The sequence below is a fragment of the Bos grunniens genome, chromosome 13 (genome assembly GCF_055505025.1).
Source record: "Bos grunniens cultivar Pamir isolate PY7600 chromosome 13, Bosgru_T2T1.0, whole genome shotgun sequence".
Lineage (NCBI taxonomy): Eukaryota > Metazoa > Chordata > Mammalia > Artiodactyla > Bovidae > Bos > Bos grunniens.
The window spans coordinates 49,935,489-49,952,706 of NC_141177.1; the positions used below are offsets into that span (position 1 = coordinate 49,935,489).

Consider the following 17,218-nt stretch of genomic DNA (forward strand, 5'->3'; position numbering starts at 1 on the left):
ACTCCAGGAGTTGGTGATGGACAGGGAGGCCTGGCATGCTGCGATTCATGGGGTCGTAAAGAGTCAGACACGACTGAGCGACTGAACTGAACTGAACTGAATGAAATGTAAAAAGAAACATGAGCACAGAGAAAACAGAATTGACAACACTGATATAGAAGTAGAATTTAAAGCTGTGGTACATATACACAATGGAGTATTACTCAGCCATTAAAAAGAATACATTTGAATCAGTTCTAATGAGGTGGATGAAACTGGAGCCTATTATACAGAGTGAAGTAAGCCAGAAGGAAAAACATAAATACAGTATACTAACGCATATATATGGAATTTAGAAAGATGGTAACAATAACCTGGTGTACGAGACAGCAAAAGAGACACTGATGTATAGAACAGTCTTATGGACTCTGTGGGAGAGGGAGAGGGTGGGAAGATTTGGGAGAGTGACATTGAAACATGTAGAATATCATGTAAGAAACGAGTTGCCAGTCCAGGTTTGATGCGCGATACTGGATGCTTGGGGCTGGTGCACTGGGACGACCCAGAGGGATGGTGTGGGGAGGGAGGAGGGAGAAGGGTTCAGGATGGGGAACACGTGTATGCCTGTGGTGGATTCATTTTGATATTTGGCAAAACTAATACAATTATATAAAGTTTAAAAATAAAATAAAATTTAAAAAATAAAAAAAAAATAAAAATTAAAAAAAAAAGAAGTAGAATTTAAGACAGATCATTAAATCAAATAATTTTATATTGTCACAGATAAAATCAACTGAATTTGCCACAGAATTATTTATTTTTATGGGTTTCATTTGCTTGTTGAGGGGTGTACTAAACAATCATTCTAGGATTTATTCAGTCCAATGCTTTCTGAGCAAAACAATCTGAATATTCATTTGCTGACTATGACAACAAATTACGTAATGTAGAAAAAAAACTATTTAGAAAAAAAAAATATTTATATACACATATTGATAGAAACACAATTGCCAGGGGATATATTAATAGATCCAACATGCCCCAATACTAGACAAAGTAAATTGAAAAACAGATTTAAACAATAATGGTAACATCTTGTGTTGAGTCTGCTTCTGGGTAGGACGTAGAAAGTTGCAAGCGTGTCTCGCTCTCACCCTAACAACTAAAACAATCTGGATAAACTACAAAACCATAGTTTTTTGGAGCTTGTCAGGGAACACTGGATGCAAAGTAAGCTCAACCATCAAACATGACAAGCTATTTGAGGGTGATAAGATACCTACAGCTTCTCTCACTTCTGATCTCTGGTAGTGTCAGGAGGAGGAAGAATCCTCCATAGTTGTGGATAAAGAGAAGCCAGCTGAAATTGTAAAAGCCCTTTTAACAACCATGTGTGGGCTGGAATCACTGGAATTCCAAGGAGTCCCAGCCTCAAACTCAGTCTGTTCCCAACACTGCTTTCCCATAGACTTCACTGAGTTTTCAGAGCAATATGCCAAAGGATGAGATGCCAAACAGGAGACCTGAGAGAGACATCACCTGAAGTATGTGGGTCCCCCACCAAGTTCAAGGCAGCCAATCTGTGACAGTAGAGTGAGCGCAGAGTAGGAAAGCTGAGAAAAATCAATACAAGGTACACCAGATTGCCAGCTTCCAAGAGATGGAGGCAAGGAAGGGGGGCTGAGAGAAACTGTTCTAGGAATACCTTGCTATACAGGTATAATAAGCCTGGGGCAAAAGCAGAGAGCAAAGAAAATGCCTCATAACTCAGAATCCTGATAACCTGTAATGCAATAGGAGAGACCACCTATGGCTCAGAAAACTGGTCACCCAGCTGAAAAGAACAAAGAATTCTCCAGAATCATAGCAGTACTCAGAGTCCCAAGGCCTAGAGAAGGGAAAGTCCTGATTATACTCTCAAAACAGTTTCATCTATTTGTCACTCAAAGAAAGATGAAATAAAACTCAGCCCCAATTACGCAAATTTTAACTCAGCTCCTCAATTTTAATGTCCCTACCTGGAGGTAAATATTCTTTACTTCACTCTGTTATTTTATACAAAATCATGAAACATCTAAACAATCAGAAAAATATAATTTATGATCAAAAGAAGAAATAATCAATAGAAGCAAATAGTAAGCTCTGATCCAAATTTTAAATTTTTCAGGCAATGATTTTAGAATAACTATGAAAGTAATGCTAAAGGACCTAGTGAAGTGAAGTGAAACTGCAAGTCGCTCAGCTGTGTCCAACCGACTCTTTGCAACACCATGGACTATACAGGCCATGGAATTCTCCAGGCCAGAATACTGGAGTGGGCAACCTTTCCCTTCTCCAGGGGATCTTCCCAACCCAGGGACTGAACCCAGGTCTCCCACATTGCAGGCAGCTTCTTTACCAGCTGAGCCACAAGGGAAGCCCAAAGGACCTAGTAGGAAGGTGGAAAACATAATAAGACAAGTAATTTCCAGAGACAGAGAAATTGTAACAGAATCAAACAGGAATGTTGGAAATTAAAAACCACATTACAAATAAAGGACTCAACAGATGGCCTTAATGGCAGGCTGGACTCAGCAAAGAAAAAAAAAATCAGCAGACTTACAGACAGGGAAATAGAAATTTTCAGATGGAAACCAAAGGAAAAATGAGTGAAAAGAACAATACAAAGAATTTGAGATCTGTCTGTGAGGCAATATCAAATATCTAGTATCTTAATATATGTGTAATTGGAGTCCCAGAAGGAGAGTTAAAAAAAGAAAAGAGCAGAAAATTATTTGGGCAGATAATGGTCAGTGAACTTCCAAATCCACAAATCCAAGAAACCCAGCAAATCTCAAGTAGGACAGATTAAAAGAAAACCTCAGCACATCATGATCAAACTACTGAAAATCAAAAGTAAAAAGCAAAATTAAGAGAAACCAGCAAAAAAGGACATATTATTTCTCACCAGAAACAATGTAGGGCCAAAGGCAATGGAATATCTCTTAACGCTGAAAGAAAAAAAACTGTTAACCTGAAATACTATACCCAATACCAAGTTGCTTCAAAACTGAAGTCAAAATGATGGTATTTCCAGACACATAAAAACTTGTCTCCAGTACACTTGCACTTACACTTAGTACTTCAAGAAATGCTATGAAGAGTTTCCAAACTTAAAGAGTTATGTCTTACTGAAGGGAAACAACATACCAGATTGAACCCCAGATTTGCAGGAAGGAATGAAGACCAACAAGAAGGGTAAATATCAGTGCAAATAGTTAATATAAAAGACTTCATCTTTGTAGTAATGTTATATGTGCGTGCATGCATGTTTATAATATTCTAAAATACTTTTTAAACATACTGACCACTTAAACCAAAAATAATAATATGCATTCTGGGTATTATAGCATAAGACAGTAAGAACACAAAATATGGGCTAGAACAAATTAAATTCTTACATAGCTCATGAAGGATGTATTACTAGAAGGCATGAGCAACCACTACAAGAAATATAACAAACATATAAAAAGTCAATATAGGAAATAAAACAGAATATTAAGTATTACTCAGTTCTCACACCCCCAAAATGGGCAGAAAATGGAGGGAGGGGAAATAGGGCTATCAGTCAAACAGTACAAAGTTTCAACTATGACACAGTATACAGTACAAAGTTTCAACTAAGATAAATAAGTCCTCAAGATCTACTGTATAACATAGTCTATAGTTGATAATACTCTATTGTACTCTTCAAAATTTGCTAAGAGTACAGATCTTAAGTGTTCTTATTGAAAAAAAGATAAAAGCAAAGAGAAAGCAGGAGGAAGTCTTTGGAGGTGATGGATAGGACTAAGGCACTGATTGCGATGATGATTTTATAGATGTCCACTTATCTCCAAATTCTTGAAGTGTGTACATTAAATATAGACAGTTTTTTTGTACGTCAAATTTCAATAAAGTGTTTAAGTTAGGGACAAAAAAATCGAAAGAATGAAGAATTAATGAGATGGATAATAACCAATTCAACTGGGAGACATAAATCCAATCATATAATAATGACAATGAATGAAAATGGACTAAATATAGCAATTAAGGGTCAATTTGACAGACTGAATACAGAAGCAAGATTAAATATGTACTGTTAAATATAAAGACACAGGTTGAAAGCAAAAGAGTGCAACACACCACACAAATTTTAATCATGACAGAATCGTGTGTTAGTCACTCAGTCGTATCCAACTCTTTGTGACCCTGTGGACTGTAGCCCGCCAGGCTCCTCTGTCCATGGAATTCTCCAGACAAGAATACTGGAGTGGGTTGCCATTCCCTTCTCCAGGGGATGTTCCTGACTCAGGAATCAAACCTGAGTATCCTGCATTGCAGGCAAATTCTTTACTGTCTGACCCAACGGGGTTGGTATGGCTATATACCGATCAAACAAAGAAGCCTTTAAGTAAAAGAGTATTACTAGAGTTTTAAGACAAAGAATATTGACTCTTTAGGTCAAAGAGTATTACTTTAAGTCAAAGAGCATTACTAAAGAGGATCCCTTCCTAATAATAAAAGGATTAATTTGTCAAGAAAACAAATGCATGCAACTCGTAAGTTATCCTCAAAACACATTTTTTTTAAATCAAAAAAACCAGGGACTTCCCTGGTGGTCCAGTGGCTAAGATACCCCACTCTCAATTCAGGGGGCCCAGGTTCTATCCCTGGGCCAGGCCAGGCCAGGGAACTATATCCCAGATGTTGCAACTAAAGATCCTGCACAATGCAACTAAGACCCAGCTCAGCCAAATAAAAAAATAAAACATTTTTTAATCAAAGAAATTAAAGGAAGAATAGGCAAAGCCACAGAGATAGTGGAAGATTTTTTAACATCCTTCATTCAGTAACTGACAGGGAAAAAAATACCAGTAATAATACAGATGATTAGAACAATATGATCAATTAGCTTTACCAAATTAACATCAGATATGAAGATGACACCACCCTTATGGCAGAAAGTGAAGAGGAACTAAAAAGCCTCTTGATGAAAGTGAAAGAGGAGAGTGAAAAAGTTGGCTTAAAGCTCAACATTCAGAAAACTAAAATCATGGCATCTGGTCCCATCACTTCATGGGAATTAGATGGGGAAACAGTGGAAACACTGTCAGACTTTATTTTGGGGGGCTCCAAAATCACTGCAGATGGTGACTGCAGCCATGAAATTAAAAGACGCTTACTCCTTGGAAGGAAAGTTATGACCAACATAGACAGCATATTGAAAAGCAGAGATACTACTTTGCCAACAAAGATCCATCTAGTCAAGGCTATGGTTTTTCCAGTGGTCATGTATGGATATGAGAGTTGGACTGTGAAGAAAGCTGAGCACCAAAGAATTGATGCTTTTGAACTGTGGTGTTGGAGAAGACTCTTGCGAGTCCCTTGGACTGCAAGGAGATCCAACCAGTCCATTCTAAAGGAGACCAGTCCTGGGTGTTCTTTGGAAGGAATGATGCTAAAGCTGAAACTCCAATACTTCGGCCACCTCATGCAAAGAGCTGACTCATTGGAAAAAGACCCTGATGCTGAGAGGGATTGGGGGCAGGAGGAGAAGGGGACGACAGAGGATGAGATGGCTGGATGGCATCACTGACTTCATGCACATGAGTCTGAGTGAACTCCGGGAGTTGATGGACAGGGAGGCCTGGCGTGCTGCGACTCATGGGGTCGCAAAGAGTCAGACACGACTGAGCGACTGAACTGAACTGAACTGAATATTTTTCGGACACCAAGTAGGCCATAAACTGGGCAGTAAGTCTCCATGAATATCAAAGGATTGAAATAGTACACAGCGGGGACTTCTCTGGTGGTACAGTGGATAAGAATCTGTCTGCTAATGCAGGGGACACAGATTCAATTCCTGGTCTGGAAAGATTCTACATGCCTTGGAGCAACTAAACCTGTTCCCCACAACTACTAAGCCTGCGCTCTAGAGCCTGAGAGCTGCAACCACTGAAGCCCATTCACCTAGAGCCCACACTCCGCAACAAAGAGGCCACTGCAATGAGAACACCAAGCAGCACAATTAGAGAGTGGCCCCCACCTGCCGCAACTAGAGAACACCCGCTTGCAGCAACGAAGACCCACAGAGCCAGTCTATCTGTATGGCTGATTCACTTTACTATACAGCAGAAACCAACACAACATTGTCCCCCAATAACAATTAACTAAAAAGAAGAAATATTACACAGTGTATTTTCTAACCTTAACTGAACTGTTGACTTATTTCATGGCTCTTAAAAAACACACAATGCACATTCTTTTGGAGTTTATATGAAAGTTATAAAACTGATAAAACGTTAATTAACAAAAACAAATTGCCTAATAAATTTTTTTTCATTTCAATAAATGTATTTCCAAAGATTACATAATCTTTGTATTTGCAGATGATTTATGATGTCAAGAACTTCCCAGGTGGCTTGGTGGTAAAGAATCCACCTGACAAAGCAGAATCTACAGGAGATGTGGATTCTATCCCTGGGTCAGAGGGTCCTCTGGAGTAGGAAATGGCAGCCCACTCCAGGATTCTTGCTTGAAAAATTCCATGGACAGAGGAACCTGATGGGCTACAGTCCATGGGGTCACAAGGAGTCGGACATGCCTAATAAAATTTTGCTCAGAAAAAATTTCAATCTATCTTCTGTGATCTCAAATGATAAAATCCAAAATTCAAAGTTTTATACTAAAACAATGATTTTTAAAACCCTAATCAGCTGGATATTTTTAAAAATACCCTTCAAAGTAGCAATGGTTTAAGAAGAAATTTAAGAATATAATGGCAGGCTATTTTGAGAAAAACAATAATGAGATCACTTTTGAAACCAACTGCTCAAAGATGAGATAAAAAAGGAGGAGAGATGAGCAGGTAGAGCACAGGGGATTTTTATTTTTTTATTGAAGGTTAATTGCTTTACAGAATTTTGTTGTTTTCTGTCAAACCTCAACATGAATCAGTCATAGATATACATATATCCCCTCCCTTTTGAACCTCCCTCCCATCTCCCTCCCCACCCCATCCCTCTAGGTTGATACAGAGCCCCTGTTTGAGTTTCCTAAGCCATACAGCAATCCCTGTTGGCTATCTACTTTACATATGGTAATGTAAGTTTCCATGTTACTCTTTCCATACATCTCACTCTCTCCTTCCCTCTCCCCATGTCCATAAGTCTACTCTCTATGTCTGTTTCTCCATCGCTGCCCTGTAAGTAAATTTTTCAGTACCATTTTTCTAGATTCCATATATACATGCATTAGAATACTATATTTATCTTTCTCTTTCTGACTCACTTCACTCTGTATAATAGGTTCTAGGTTCATCCACCTCATCAGAACTGACTCAAATGTGTTCCTTTCTATGACTGACTAATACTCCATTGTGTACATGTATCACAGCTTCTTTATCCATTCATCTGTCAGTGGACATCTAGGTTGCTTCCATGTTCTAGCTACTGAGAAAATAGTGCAGCAATGAACAATGGGATACATGTGTCTTTTTAAATTTTGGTTTCTTCAGGGTATATGCCTAGGAGTGGGATTGCTGGATCATATGGTGGTTTTATTCCCAGTTTTTTAAGGAATCTCATCTTCCATGGTGGCTGTATCAATTTACATTCCCACCAACAGTGTAAAAGCATTCCCTTTTCTCCATACCCTCTCCAGCATTTATTGTTTGTGGACTTTTTGATGATGGCCATTCTGACCAGTGTGAGGTGATATCTCATTGTAGTTTTGATTTGAATTTCTCTAATAATGAGCGATGTTGAGCACATTTTCATGTGTTTGTTAGCCATCTGTACGTCTTCTTTGGGAAAATGTCTGTTTAGGTCTTTTTCCCACTTTTTGATTGGGTTGTTTGTTTTTCTGGTGTTGAGTTGTATGAGCTGCTTGTATATTTTGGAAATTAATCCTTAGTCAGTTGTTTCATTTGCTATTTTCGCCCATTCTGAGGGCTGTCTTTTCACCTTGCTTATAGTTTCTTTTGCTGGAGCACAGAGGATTTTAGGGCAGTGAAAATACTCTATGATACTATAAGGATGGATACACGTCATTTTGCATTTGTCCAAACCCATTTTATATATAGAATGTATAACACTACAAGTGAACCCTAATGTAAACTGTGGTCTTTGGGTAATTGTCAAGTGTAGGCTTGACAACTATAACAAACATACCACCCTGGTGGAGGATGTTGATAATGGGGGAGCAATGTATGTGGGGGGGAGGGGAGTTTATGGGAAATCTCTATACCTTCCAATCAATTTTACTGTGAACATAAAACTGCTCTAAAATATAAAGTCTGCTTTTAAAAAAAATAGTTAAACTCAGAGGAAACATCATAGCCTTGTGCTGGTTTAGTCACTAAGTTGTGTTCGACCTTTTATACCCATGGACTGTAGTCCACCAGGCTCCTCTGTCTATGGGATTTCCCAGGCAAGAATACTGGAGTGGGTAGCCATTTCCTTCTCCAAGGGATCTTCCTGACACAGGGATCAAATCCAGGTCTCCTCCATTGCAGGCAGATTCTTTACCAACTGAGCCACCAGGGAAGCCCATCATAACCATCAATATTCTTTTTATATAAAAAATTTAACAAAGAAAATTATCTTAAAATTAATATAGAAGCAGAAAAAATAAGTTAGTAAAAAAATGAATTAAGTAAATAAAAAACCTGGTTCTGTGACAAGAAACAAAACCGATAAACATCTGGCAAATATAATAAAGACAACAGCTTTAACAAAAAAATTAATAAATTGGATATGAGGAAGTGATAAACATCAGAGATAAAGGTACAAAGGCGATTAAAACTATTCACAATTTTACAGTAATAAACTTGGAAATGACCACCAAAAAATGCTTCTCATAGTAAATATAAATAATCAGTGCTTTTGCAATGAAAATCAATGCAATTAGATTTAGAAGGCTTGAAAAGATCAAGATCTGAGAAAGTTAGGTAGGAACCACCATCAAAGCAGACCTGGAACTCTGATGGATTTCCTGGTAGATTTCTTTAAATTGTCAATGTGTGATTAACTCCTATGTTACATAAACTTTTTCAGAAAGTACAAAAAAAGTGGAAGGAAAGTTATTTAATTTACTTAATAAATCACATAACCTTGACACCAAAATCTAACGAAGGTGAAAAGAAAACAGGTAAGGGGAGGGCAGAGAATCTTTGGCGCAGGGGGAGCAGGGCTCCATGCAGATCGCTGATCAATGGTGCTAGGCAGGGAGAGGAAACGCCAAGATACACCCACAGGGTGGACACAGGAAGACATGAGTCACTTCCATTTCTGAACCTCTCCACACAGAAAGAAATAAAGAAATGCCAAAACAAATTTTCAAATATAATAACATTTGACAACCACTTTAAATACTTACAAAAATATAAACAAATGCAAAACTATTAAAGCATCATGTGGAGATAATGCCAAGGGTAGATGTGAAGCTTTTAAGGAAGTGAGATCCTTCTAGCTAGCACACCCCCTCCACACACGCGTGCACACACACACACACACACACAGATGGACTAATGCTAAGAGCAGAGTTTGTAAGAAGCAGCAGAAACAGAAACTTTATAAACATTTCTGGTAACAATGCTTTATGTTCCTGCCTCCTGAGTGTGAAGCACCATGAAGGGTATAACTTGGTTGTCAATAACATTATTGTAACAGAGAAGAACAAATCTGACTCCATATTAGATCTGTTTCCTTTACTTTAACCTTTGTATTTTGTGCTTTTTCTACTGCCTGAAATATACAGGATAGTCCATTCTCAAGGCCCTGACCTTTAAAGGCATAACATTTTCCCATTCATAGAAATAAAAGTTGCAGAACAGAGAATAACACTTGTATTCAGTTCAGTTCAGTTCAGTCACTCAGTCGTGTCCGACTCTTTGCGACCCCATGAACTGCAGCACTCCAGGCCTCCCTGTCCATCACCAATTCCCGGAGTTCACTCAGACTCACGTCCATCGAGTCGGTGATGCCATCCAGCCATCTCATCCTCTGTTGTCCCCTTCTCCTCCTGTCCCCAATCCCTCCCAGCATCAGAGTCTTTTCCAATGAGTCAACTCTTTGCATGAGGTGGCCAAAGTACTGGAGTTTCAGCTTTAGCATCATTCCTTCCAAAGAACACCCAGGACTGATCTCCTTTAGAATGGACTGGTTGGATCTCCTTGCAGTCCAAGGGACTCTCAAGAGTCTTCTCCAACACCACAGTTCAAAAGCATCAATTCTTCGGTGCTTAGCTTTCTTCACAGTCCAACTCTCACATCCATACATGACCACTGGAAAAACCATAGCCTTGACTAGATGGACCTTTGTTGGCAAAGTAATGTCTCTGCTTTTTAATATGCTGTCTAGGTTGGTCATAACTTTCCTTCCAAGGAGTAAGTGTCTTTTAATTTCATGGCTGCAATCACCATCTGCAGTGATTTTGGAGCCCAGAAAAATAAAGTCTGACAGTGTTTCCACTGTTTCCCCATCTATTTCCCATGAAGTGATGGGACCGGATGCCTATGGTTGGAGGTTTGTAGGAACATTGTGACCAGACCTATGGGAACAGCTGCAAGAACAGAGGATTCCCACAACCAGGAAGTCTTCAACAATGAGCCACAACCCTCTCCCTTTTTAGTATGAAAGCAGCCTGAATCTTAACTCAGGTAAGATGTTTCTTTGGGACACTGTCCACCATCTTCTGTGTCTGCTGGTTTTCTGAATAAATTCACGATTCCTTCCCCCAACAAGTTGTCTCCCCATTTATTGACTTATGCAGTGAGCAGTTTGAGCTTGGACTCAGTAACGTGATCGTTTATGATGAAATACTATCAGAACAAAATAGTCTAGGGATGGTATGGGGAGGGAGGAGGGAGGAGGGTTCAGGATGGGGAACACATGTATACCTGTGGCGGATTCATTTTGATATTTGGCAAAACTAATACAATTATGTAAAGTTTAAAAATAAAATAAAATTAGAAAAAAAAATAGTCTTTATATGATTATCCTTATTATATGCTATTACCTCAAAAGTTCTAATAATGAAATTTGCAGAAAGAAGTGTTGCCAATCTACCTTATCCATCTCCGGCAGGGAATACCTTCCATGCCTCAGTTTCTGCTTCCCAGACCTGTAGAAAGCCTAGGGCCAGGTCTGGATGGGCCAAGGACAGCCTCGTGTTAAGCCCAGAGCCCCTGCTGCCTTCTTCCCTCAGGTGCTGTGCTTATTCTGTCCCGCTGTTCCCAACTCCTTTGTCACATTATAATTTTTAATAATTTATTTATTTTTAAAATTAATTTATGTATTTTAATTGGAGGCTAATTACTTACGATATTATAGTGGTTTTTGCCATACATTGACATGAATCAGTGGAGAAGGCAATGGCACCCCACTCCAGTACTCTTGCCTGGAAAATCCCATGGATGGAGGAGCCTGGTAGGCTGCAGTCCATGGGGTCGCTAAGAGTCGGACACGACTGAGCGACTTCACTTTGACTTTTCAGTTTCATGCATTGGAGAAGGAAATGGCAACCCACTCCAGTGTTCTTGCCTGGAGAAAACCAGGGACGGGGCAGCCTGGTGGGCTGCCGTCTATGCGGTCGCACAGAGTCAGACACGACTGAAGCGACTCAGCAGTAGCAGACATGAATCAGCTGTGGGGGTACATGTGTCCCCCATCCTGAACCCTCCTCCCTCCCCATCCCATCCCTCAGGGTCATCCCAGTGCAGCCCTGAGCACCCTGTCTTATGCATTGAACCTGAACTGGTGATCCATTTCACATATGGTAATATACATGTTTCAATGCTATTCTCTCAAATCATCCCACCCTCTCCTTCTCCCACAGAGTCCAAAAGTCTGTTCTTTACATCTGTGTCTCTTTTGCTGTCTCGCATGTAGGGTCATCATTACCACCTTTCTAAATTCCATATATATGCATTAATATACTGTATTGGTGTTTTTCTTTCTGATTTACTTCACTCTGTATAATAGGTTCCAGCAAAGATACTCAGATGTCTCTTGGCCTCATTTGGCAAACTGGCAAAAGTCTGTTCTTTACATCTGTGTCTCTTTTGCTGTCTCGCATGTAGGGTCATCATTACCACCTTTCTAAATTCCATATATATGCATTAATATACTGTATTGGTGTTTTTCTTTCTGATTTACTTCACTCTGTATAATAGGTTCCAGCAAAGATACTCAGATGTCTCTTGGCCTCATTTGGCAAACTGGCCTCCTTCACAACTGCATGTGGGTTCCAGCCAATTGGACATTAACAGAAATGGTGTATGCAATTTCTAGGGGTCATGAAAGGAGGAGATAAGCCCATATCTTCCCCTTTTCTCCTTCCTGCTGGCTGAAATGCAGACACGAGTGCTAGAGTTAAAGCAGCCATCACAGGCACGAGGCAAATTTGTCAACAGAGCACAGCACAATGGAGCAATAAGATATACGAGCCCAGGCGGCTGGCTCACCTTAGGATGAGCACAATTTCCCCAAAGTCTGTGTGAATCTGGGGCCAGCAAAGAGGAGAAGAGGCTGGAAGGTAGAGGCACAGCACTGGCCTCCTCAGAGGAGGCTCTGTCTCCTGCCTGATGGGAAAGGTATCTGGGTTCCTCTTTGCCAAGTTTCCTCCTATCAAGCACTGCCTGAGATGCTCACCTCCTAAAGTTGCAACATCAGCTGTCACCTGCTCTGCATAACCAGATGCCATTCTTCTTTGCATCAGCTAGACCTCCTACCCACTTTCAGCTTGTAGAAAGATGCCAAAGAAATTAGGTTGGTGTCAAGCTGGGTGCAATTAACACCCCTTCCTGCCTTTATCCTGGATTAGTTTAATAACTGTCTTTGCAGGTCTTATTCAGAGCTCCTCACAATTGCTGCCAAACACCTCCTTGGCTCTACATGCAAGAGAATCAAAAGCAGCTATGTCTCAGGAGCCCATGTGTGAGTAATCCATGTAGGATGAACATGCCTGAGAATCCCTTTTAGACAAGGAGTCCCATTCACTGGTGTAGGTACCCCACCTGACACCCTCAGGAGCATCCTCCCAGCCTTGGACCCCTGATTCCTGCCTCCCTGCCCTCAGGTGGTCCGTCCAGGTGGAAGCTCCTACTGTTCTTTCCAGAGCTGAGAGAGAGAAATGGGACTCTACTCCTCTTCAAGATGACTGGCAGGTCTGGGGAGGAAGCAAGGGCCTGCAGCTGCACAGACCTCCCCCAGCGAAGTCTTGATGAACTCTGGGGAGAAGGAGCAAGAAGAATCCAGGGCAAGTAAAGAGAGAGGACAAAGATGTACTCTAAAGACCCTTCTGAGTCTTCTCTGAAAACTGCCCTGAGCCTGTACTTCCCCATCAATGGTGAGTTGGTTGTACAATGCAGTGGTGACCTGCAAGTCAGCTAAATCTTCAGTCCACTTAAAATCTATATAAGGTTGGCTCCACTTCTTCTCCCATGACTCTCAGGTATTCAGAGCACTCCTAGAGATTTCACACACTCATTTAGGGGCTTCAGTTGTCACATCATTTCTGCCACTACCCTTGAAATCTTGGACTCACATACTTCTGACCAAGACGTGACGGTCATACCATCCTTGACTTGTGCACACTCAGGATGGCACTAGATGTACCTGCCCATCAGGGCGCAAACACTGACCATCAGAGTAGATGCCAGCTGTTAGCACATGGCTACCAGATGAACACAAGCAAGCAAGGCAGAGAGTTCCCACAGGCACACACACTTTACAAATTGTTGAAAGCTGAGAGGAGAGGTCATTTGTATACCAAATAATCTTAGATCATCATTCTTACTCAAAAAGTTACTGTGGTGACACCCCCATCAAGGCCCCCACCTCTCATGCTTTTCACTCACATCAGACACCATGAGATGTCTCCCTAACAGCCACCTCCCGCCTTTCTCTAGGTAACGAAACCTCATTTTTATTCAAGCTTGGGGGCTATGCTCTCCAAAGGTGAGCCCTCCCACAGGACCAGTGGATGAACCACAATGAGCCTGACTGATCCTGACAATCCCATTGATGTTGGTCAGGGGCAGGTAAAGGTATGGACACATGAAAACAGGGCAATCAGAGCTAGCCAGGGGTAGCCTCCTAGAAGCTTCTGGAAAATAATTTCCTTCTCGGTAAAATTTATAAGATACAAAAGGAAACACTCTCTCCTGATCCCCTTCTGCCCTGCCTTCAAATGCAATGGCAAGAGGACTGTCTGCCCAGACCTGGACAGATGTCACACCACCAGAAGGGAGGGTACCCAGGCTGAGGACAGCGGGCAAGAGCCTGGGTCCTCCAGAACCACTGACCTCAGACCCCTTCTCATGGAAGGCTGTCTCCCCTCCCGCGTTCCAGCCACTTTAAGAAACCTCCTGCTTCTTATGGCCACATGGTCTTTCACCAACTCAAGGTCCTCTGCCTTCGCCTCTGAGATCAAGTTCTCATTTTCTTCTGAAGTCTAGTTTAAACAGATCTTTCATTGCTTGGGTCCCCCGCAAAACCATGCCTTTCATAGTGTCATTTTTATCCCAAAAAAGCTTAGTCAACATATTTTCCCAAAGACTATTCGCTCCCTAAGAAGAATTCTGGTGCAGCCTTGAGTAGGCTTTTTGTCTACAACAGGGCAGCTCTCTCATTCAGGGATCTGCAAGAGACAACAGCCTCCACAAATCACGGGATGCCCTGTTGTCCTCTGTTGATTTCACACTTAATGGTTGTAGAACCCAGAGTAAAGTTCAAGTCGTTGCAGTCTCGGAAAACCCACACTCCCACCCACAGGGACCCCTTCTAAAACTTGATTCCTGGAGGAGCTGGACCTTGGAACAAGGGCCTCTTCCCCTCTCACGCCAGGCTTTCTTTCCCGCCTTCACCTTCCAGTTCTGCTACTGACACATCCTTCTCCCCTCAGCAAACTACGTAGTTCCCCCTGTTCTTCCCGACCCAGCATCCTTCTCATACAACCATGCCCTCCTCTCTTCTTTCTCCCTTTTTCGTCCAATTCCTTAACATCCCACATGAACCCACCCTTGCCAGTCTCCAATCCAAGCACCTGCCTGATATGCAACAAGCACTTCTGCAGCCCCCATGGTTGCCAGCTGCTGGATCAGGCTGGGGAACCAGTTGTAATCAAGACAGTCCCAGACTTCCCTGGTGGCATAATGGATAAGAATCTGCCTGCCAATACAAGGGACATGAGTTTGATCCCTGATCCGGGAAGATTTCACATGCCGCACAGCAACTGAACCTGCACAGCACCACACAGGTTCAGTAGCTCAGAGCCTGCGAGCTGCAGCAACCAAAGCCAGCATGCCCGAGGGCCCACGGGCCACAGCTCATGAGCCCCGGTGCTCCGACCACTGAAGCACATGTGCCTAGAGCTCTGCAACAGAAAAGCCACTGCAGAGAAAGGCCCACGCCCCACAACTAGAGAGTAGCCCCTACTGGCCACAACCAGAGAAAGCCCATGAGCAGCAACGAAGACTCAGCACAGCCAAAATAAATTTTAAAATATTTTACATACCCTGCTTTCCAACAATGGACAGATGTCAGTCTGGAAACATGGACTTACACTACACATTAGACCAGATGGATTTAGCAGACATTCACAGAACTTTCCATTCAAAGGCAGCAGAGTATGCATTATTCTCAAGGGCACATGGAACATATTCCAGGAAAAAATTATATGTTAGGCCACAAAGCAAGTCTTAAAAATTTGAGAAGACTAACACTGTATCAAGCATGGGACTCATGCAGCAGCAGGAAGGAGCAGAACAAGTGACGGGTCCCCTTGCTCCCCTGGGAGGAGGGCGAGCTGGCTCCTCAAATAAGGTGGTGGTGGGCGTGGATCGTGGGTCCCACTGGAGGCGTGGCTTAGGTGGCTGCCCACCTGCTTGGTGGTGCTCTGTGTAGGGGTCACTGCACAGTATCCCCTGTTTTTTCTCCCAGCCCCTCCGAAGTGGCAGTTGGTTTGTGGCCTTTCTATATCTTATTGTTCATAAATGCCCTGACTGTGCCTGAGTGTAGTTATTTTTAGTCCCGTATAGTTTCTCTGCTGGAAGAGATGTCTGTTCAGCTGTAAGCATTGCAGTAAAGGGTCCTGGGTCCCAGGTCTCATCCTAGCTTACCCAAGAAACGGGCTTGGAGTGACCCCAGGAAGGAGCAGTGCAGAAAAAGGGTGGGAAACAGGGGAGGAGGGGAACCAGCCTGAGGACTTGTCAGCAAGTCGCCTTAGGTGGACACCGGGACCCAGTCTTACCAGTGCCCACCCGAGCATGAAGGGGAAGCCGTCCCACAGTCGCTCTGGTGGCCACAGGTCCAAGAAGCCTCTGAGGCACTGATGCTTCCAGATGGCACACCTGGGGGTGCGAACAGCCTGCAGGCACTGCCCACGCCAAGGCTTAGGAGAGTCCCAGGACAGAGACCTAGAGGCCAAGGGGAGGCGCTGACAGGATGCACCTGCACCAGCTGGCGTTCATCAGAGGAAGGGGAAGAGGCTCACGTGTGCCCAGGAGGCCCCCGCGCATGCACTGTCTGGGCGTTACCCCTCAGAGCGTCCATCTAGGGGACAGAGCGGATGTGTGCCTAACTGAGAGAGGGAGGGAGAGGAGGTGGAACAGAAAGGGACAGAAAGAGGAAAAATGCCTTCATTTATTCTATCAATCCTTCTTAGTCAGCCACATTTCCCCTGCTGCCCCAGGGAAAGAAGCCACAGATTAAACAAGAGAGAGAGAGACCTACAAATGGTTAATTCTCAGCTTTGAGTTTCCAGTGGCCTTAATGAAGTGTAAGGGGTTTTCTTCAAGATTAGTTTCACCTGTACTCGAGTTTTGCTTTACATTTTGATTTTAAACATAAGTCTAGAATATGATGCTACTTACACAGCAAAAGGGACTCTGCAGTTGTGATGAAGGATTCTGAGGTGGTGAGATGATCCTGGATTATTTGGGGGACGGCAGAGCATAATCACTAGGCCTTCCCTGGTGGCTCAGATGGTAAAGAGTCTGCCTGCAATGCAGGAGACCTGGGTTCGATTCCTGGGTCAGGAAGATCCCCTGGAGCAGGGCATGGCAACCCACTCCAGTATTCTCGCCTGGGAAATCCCATGGACACAGGAGCCTGGCAGGCTACAGTCCCTGGGGTCACAGAGAGTCGGACACAGCTGAAGCGACTTAGCACACATGCACGCTTGCCATAGTGTATTCACAAGGATCTTCCCGTTA

General features: G+C 42.6%; 1 long non-coding RNA gene across 3 annotated transcripts in view; it reads right to left on the bottom strand.

The window, feature by feature from the left end:
* Nucleotides 1–16,597, bottom strand: part of LOC147360969 (uncharacterized) — a 48,318-nt gene extending 31,721 nt beyond the window's left edge. The window contains exon 1 of one of the 3 annotated variants that reach the window (XR_015139545.1): nt 16,255–16,597. This is a non-coding gene — a long non-coding RNA (uncharacterized LOC147360969). Of the gene's footprint in view, nt 1–15,519; nt 15,889–16,254 lie in introns of those variants that run through there. The other 2 variants (XR_015139547.1, XR_015139546.1) reach the window with 2 other exon arrangements.
* Nucleotides 16,598–17,218: the final 621 nt, after the last annotated feature.